The sequence below is a fragment of the Astatotilapia calliptera genome, chromosome 8, assembly GCF_964374335.1.
Source record: "Astatotilapia calliptera chromosome 8, fAstCal68.1, whole genome shotgun sequence".
NCBI classification, from domain to species: Eukaryota; Metazoa; Chordata; class Actinopteri; order Cichliformes; family Cichlidae; genus Astatotilapia; species Astatotilapia calliptera.
The window spans coordinates 18,713,112-18,719,548 of NC_137429.1; the positions used below are offsets into that span (position 1 = coordinate 18,713,112).

Here is a 6,437-nt window from a genome sequence, read left to right on the forward strand (position 1 = left end):
TTTTTAACAGTAGGATTTGTACTACATAAGTACAGATTGTTTGTACTTTTGCCAGCTCTGGTTATTATCATCTCTGGCTCTCTTCCACAGCAGGTCTTTGTCCTGTCCCCCCCCTGTTGAGTCAGATGGCTGCCACTCCCTGAGCCTGGTTCTTCCTGTCAAAACGGAGTTTTTCCTTCCCAGTGTCACCAAGTTCTTGCTCATAGGCCAGGTCAACAGTTAGATGACCTGGTTATAGGCGGTCATCTAATTGTTTTTCCTCTTTATTATTGAAGAATAAGTAACTTACAGTATTGAGGTGACTGTTGTTATGATTTGGTGCTACATAGATAAAATTGAACTGAAATGTTATTAGGTAAAATCTACCTTAAAACTGTAATTAAGTTTCTTGAGTAACTTTACTTTCCAGCATTGCAGCAGTTATGGCGGTTTATTATTAGTGGTACGTTTTGGAGCGCTTTGCTGGTACAACATGTCAGGTGTCACCATATCTAAAATCGTGTCCTCTTACGTTTACAGTGCTAATTACAAACACATAACATGCATCCGTGTGAGTGGCGGTTTCTGTTTGCACAGCTCATGAGAAATGGTGAAAAGCAGCTTATGGCTCCTGTGTTTGTTCTTGTAATTACCAAAACTCATTAAGCAGCTCCTCAAAGTCCCCATGAGCCACTGTACGAAGCAACAGTAACAGATGGTTAGCACATGTTTGTGTACATACAGCACATATATAGGTCAGGTACGCCACAGTAACTGGTTGCCATGGGAACTGGGTATCAAACATGAGTGCAATCTCTCGGAGAAATCGACTTGTGGCCGAGCTCTCGCTCCCACACCTCTAATCCCCCTTTTAGCACTTAACCATTTTGGATTATCCTAAGATTATGATTGAATATAAATTTAAATGTATGAGCTTTGGAGGGTTTTCTTGGAGAGAAGGGAGATGAAGCATCACTTTAGATTAATAATCTAAGGCAAATCTAGCCAACGAGAAGCACCCTTTTATCTTCCCTTTGCTTCCACTAACCCTAACGAACTGCAAGCAAACAAACAAATCACACACTTTGACCTGGAATGTTATTATTTCCTCTTGGTGCCCGTCTCAGATGTGTTCATACATGACCTTGGGCATTCACAGGCAGCACAAAGGGATTCTCCCTGCCTGTCTATGCCAGTCTCCCATCATCACACACAGACTTTACACACACACACACAGTCACAAATGTTCGCTCTGTATGGTGAGAGCACGTGATTGGATGCAGTGAGCTGGTGATGCATGCTGAATGCTGATGAGGTTCTTTCTTGAAAAAAGGAAAGCGGTAGAAAGCTTCCTCTGTGCCTCTAAGACAGAGAGGACGGAAAGGAGAGGGTGGCATTCATCAATGTCAAACCCTGCTCTCACCTCCTGGTTAGCCTGTACTGGTGTGTGTCTCTGTGTACCGCCACATATCCACACACACAGGCAGGAAATGCTTTCTCGCACTCACGTGTCACTCTGATGTTTTGGGGATTTTTTTCTCATCACCTAATTCTTTGTCTTTATGCCTCTGAGAAGTGAAGTATTCAGAACACTCCAGCTCTTTCTCCGCTGCGTTGTCCCATGCCTTCCTGCTGTGGATGTATACACAAACTGGCTTTGTCCTCACGGTGGCCCAGTTTTTATGTCTGCCCAGGCTAATGTGGTGAAAAATTAGCTCGAGGCACACCAGGGAAGGTTTTCGGGTCAGCGGCATGCAAAGCACTTTCTGGTGTGAGACAGCTGCATATATGGACATTGAGAGTTAATACACAGGATTAACAACCAATCATCAATAAGACCACCGTGTCAGGTCAGGTTATTTAGGTCAAGGTCTGAAGTAGCAATTTTTCCTCCACCGTCGTCTTTAAATGATTAAAATGCACACCATTAAATCTTTTACATGCATCTGTTTCTAAGGAATGTGCAATACTCATAGATTTAGTGAAATTAATGACAAGAAAATCAAACATAAATACCATATTTCCAACGTGTTTTCTAAATTGTTGGACTGCCAGACTGTTAATGGCATCACTTTATGGTGCCCTCGTTTTCTGCCATGACTTAATGCCACGTGACTGAACAATTAATGCCACCAGCTGTTTTTGAAGCAGCTGATGTCCATGGCAAGGGTAGTGGAAGAAGACATAAATTCCACACACTGCAGTTTAAACTTGCATAATGACCTGAAAATTTCTATTTTTTTTAATTTACTTCTACAAATCCAAATCTGTGAAATTTGGGATGCTGTGTAAAATATTAAAAAAACACAGGAAAAACCCAACACAGAGGGTATATCAAGCGATAAAATTGACACGTTTTATTGTTTCATGAGAAATATTATATCATTTTGAATTTGGTGGCGGCAATACATCTTAAAACACTGTTTGGACAAAAGACAAAAGCTTGAAAAATAAGGAGTACTAAGCTGGAGGAACATTTTACAGCTACAGATCTTAGAGAAGCAAAATTGTGAAGACTTAAATCTCATCAACCGATTACAAAAATTTGGTGAAATCTCTGTACGTGCAAGGACAAAGTTGAAAATCAGTCTTGATGTCTGATCTGTGGGCCCTCAGGCAACACTGCATTATAATTGGGCTCTATCAATCATGAACACTTCCAGAAATTACTGTCTGTTTGTTCACCGTGCCATCTACAAATACAGCTTAAAGCTTTATTGTTGCAAAGAAGAAACAATATGTCGACCCGTCGTCTTCTCTGAGCCAAAGCTCGTTTAAAAAGGACTGAGACAAAATGAAAAACTGTGGTCAGACCTCTGGAGTAACAAGGAGAGAGAGCCTGCAGCTTATAGTCAGTGCTCCGTTTTTAAAGCCTGCATTTCTGATGGCACTTGTGTCTGTAAAGTTGACATCATATACAGGTTTTAGAACAACATATGTTCCCATTCAGATGATTACTTTTTCAGGGTAGGTCTTGTAAATTTCACCAAAACAATGCTAAACTCCATACTGCATGTATAACAACACCGTGGTTTTGCAGTAATAGAGTCTGGATGGTGAACTGCCCTGCCTGCAGTCAGGACCTGAAAACATTTGTCCATCAAGAAACAAGAACTATGACTAAGAAGTCCCAGGACTGTTGTGAAGCTACTGGTCTTAGTTCTCAGAGGTTTATGGACTATTGTTAAAGAAGAGCAGGTGCTCCAGTTTTTTGTTCTTCTTGTTGTTTTTTAGAGATATGTTACTTCCATCAAATTCAAGCTGAGTCAACAGTTTTCTTAAACTCGTTTGTTTGTTAACCTTCTGTGTTCTGTTGTGAGGGGTTTATGAGATAAGCAAATCATTGCATTCTGTTCTTATTTACATTTTACCCAGCACCTCAAATTATTTGGAACTGGAGTTTATTATCATTTTCTAGTTTATTCTGATTTTGTATTAGTTCTTTGGGTTTGGTTGTCACATTTATTATCCCTACCTGTGTCTTCCCTCTGTGCTCTGTTCGGGTGCCTGAGTTTTGTGTTGTAAAACAGTCTGTGCGTTTCCTGTTTTACTTTGTAGGTCTGTGTCTCGTTATGCCCATTAGTTCCAGCTGTGTCCCCTCCTGTGTGCTATTTCCTGATTACCTGGTGTGTGTATTTATAGTATGTGTCTGCCTGTGCTCCTCGTTGCGTCGTCTGCATTTCTCTGCATCCTTTTGGTATATCGCCGTGGCGCTCTGGTCCTCGCCTCGTGTCCTCTGTTTGTGTTAGTTTTCCCAGTTTAGGTTTCTGTTCAGTTCTGCCCTCACCTTGGGTTTTTCACTGTAAATAAATCTCCACCTGCACCTCCACTGCCATCTGCATCTTGGGTCCTCGTTCATTCCACCACACGACTGCTGCCCCAGCCGTGACAGTAATGCCATCTTTAAACACTAACAGTGCACAACTGACAGACATCAGAAATCATCAGTAGTATTTATTTGCAATAAAATTAATCTTTATTCTTTAATTCCTGCCGTCAGGTGTTAGTTGAAGACTCAACAATTGTAATAAATATACAGTACCCTTGAGGTTTGACTGTCACATATAATCCTGGGGCTGTCTTAAATGTTAGAGTAATTAACTACTCCACCACTATTTATTTATCTGGTGAAAGGATTTCATAAGAATTGTGGTTTAGAAAGTTTAAAGAAATCCCCACGAAGGAAATGCTCTTAGATTGACTTCAGCAGGTTATATTCTGCTCTGAAGTTCCCTCAGGTTAATCACTCTGCATCCGAGCACAGCTTTGAGCTTCGGTGTGAGGAGTAATTCTAATAATGCAATACTGCAACGTGCCTTGCTTTGAGCTGCAGGTGGCCCTCTGTGTTGAGTCCGGGCTAGGATGCTCTGTGGTTTTATTAGACCGTGCTCGCTCTGGCATTTGCACCACACTCCCAGTGGATGAAAATATCCTACCAAGCATGCTTTTGCTTTTGCTGGCCCTCACATTCATCTGATGGCTGTGCTCAGATCCAACACTCACATCCAGTCGATGTCACAGTCTTTGCTGTGATCGGAAAGTGACACGACAGCACACTCGTCTGAAATAAAAATGTGCTGTCCTGCTGTACACTTTTACACCACTAGTTTTTGTTTCTCTGATGAGTAAATACACCAGATTCAAGGAAACACAGGGGTCAAGGTCTATGAGTAAGAAGACTTCGTATTACACTGAACGGGTATTTTAAAGCTATACATAATTAATAGTTTACTAGATTGGTTACCTCTAAGAATTAACTGAAACCCAATTATCTCACTTAAAGACTCTTCTGGACAAATGAGCCCGGCATTAAATCTTCATGTTAATTAAATCCATCTCCAGTGGTATGCATCCCAGCATAGCATACTGTCTTTCCATATTATCTGTGAGGAAGAGCATTTTCCACCACAGGCAGGGGCCCGGTGATGAATCAGAGGCGATGACATCTAAATCGTGAGTCATCAAAACAAACCAGCCAAATGAATTAGATGTACCTTGTCAATGGGCTGACTCCTGAAAAGAGAGCACCCCTTTTGACAGCAATTCAAATGCTTGCTCTGTGGTAATAAAAAAAACTTTAAAAAAACACACCGTGTGCACACCACAAACAAAACGCGTACATCATTAACATTTCAACTGACCTTTTTCTGTGTCAAAATACACCCGGTGATGTCAAATAGCATCACACACACACAGAGGCACACAAACACCAGGAAATACCACCCACCCTTGAATCAGAGTCACGTTTAAAAGGCTTCACTTCAGGGAGCCACAGTTATTAAAGACACTTTTGCTTATTTCCCCCCAGCTGACAGTCTCATTTCATCTTCGGTGCAACCCATCAGACACACTCCAATGATTATAGGGCCATCTTGTGGTGCTCATAGGCAATAAACCCAGTCACCAAGCACTTCAAAAACACCTCTAAAGTCTTAAAAACAGGACGAAGAGTGCGCTTTTAATGATGATGAGCAAAAATCACGGGAGTTGCTCCAAGTTAAGTCTTCATTTCATGTTGAACATCCAAGCTTGCCACATATCTAATGTGTGATATGCATCATCTCCACTCCCCTTTTGGCAGCTCATATTTTTAGATTAGGTTGCGTGATCTTCCTGACACCTTCATCTTTCCCCATCCTCCCACCTCCCAAATAATGCCGTCATATGACTACCTGCATAGGAAATATCATTAGAAAAGAATTTTCTCAGTTTTTTCTCTTTTTCCTGCCTCTAACATCGCCACATACACAACAATAATCTCCCTTTTTACTCATAAATGTGTCTTTAATGATGTAATCTCATTCACCTGAGCTCAAGGTGCAACAACCCCAAATCCAACTGCATTTCAAATTTATTACAGTCACACTGGGACAATGTTTGCTACAACAGATGCTGATGTTCATAAAGTGAAACTATTGTAGGTGTGGCTGGGAAAAAATGAGTCATATAAGGGTGGCATATAAACATGAGATTCAAACTAAAAAAAAAGAAAAAGTTCAATCATACTTCCATATTTAGTTTTAAATTTAAATTAAGAGAAATTTGTAAAAGATAAAAAGAAACCTATTGCTTAACACTTACTGCTAAACCAGTCGCCCTAATAAAAATATATATTAGGAAAGGGAAAAAAAGGGGGAAAAGAATACGCACTTTCATCATAACAAAAACACCCAACTGCAGTAACTGCAATTTCTAGAGAGCAGAAATGAAACTGTCTCATTCACTCTCTGTATTACACAAACAGTGTCCTTGGACTCGGTTGGTGTGGTCAGTTTTGTATCAGATGATTCCTCTGGGAGCTCAAATCCCAGCAGAAGGCTGCGGGAGTAGCGAGGGTGAAAGTACCACAGTAACTTTGGTGTTTGGGGACTTTCATTTCCACAAATGTTAACCCTCTTCAGACACCCTGAGTAGCATTGAAAGAAAGGGGAAGAAAACTTGTACAGAGGAAATTTAAA

The 6,437-nt window shown here is 40.8% G+C and overlaps 1 long non-coding RNA gene across 1 annotated transcript; it reads right to left on the minus strand.

The window, feature by feature from the left end:
• Window positions 1-433: 433 nt before the first annotated feature.
• Window positions 434-3,517, minus strand: LOC145430338 (uncharacterized). The gene is made up of 2 exons (XR_013910855.1): window positions 3,455-3,517; window positions 434-1,759 (listed from the first exon to the last, which is right to left on the minus strand). It is a non-coding gene; the product is annotated as an uncharacterized LOC145430338 (long non-coding RNA).
• Between the last annotated feature and the right edge of the window lie 2,920 nt (window positions 3,518-6,437).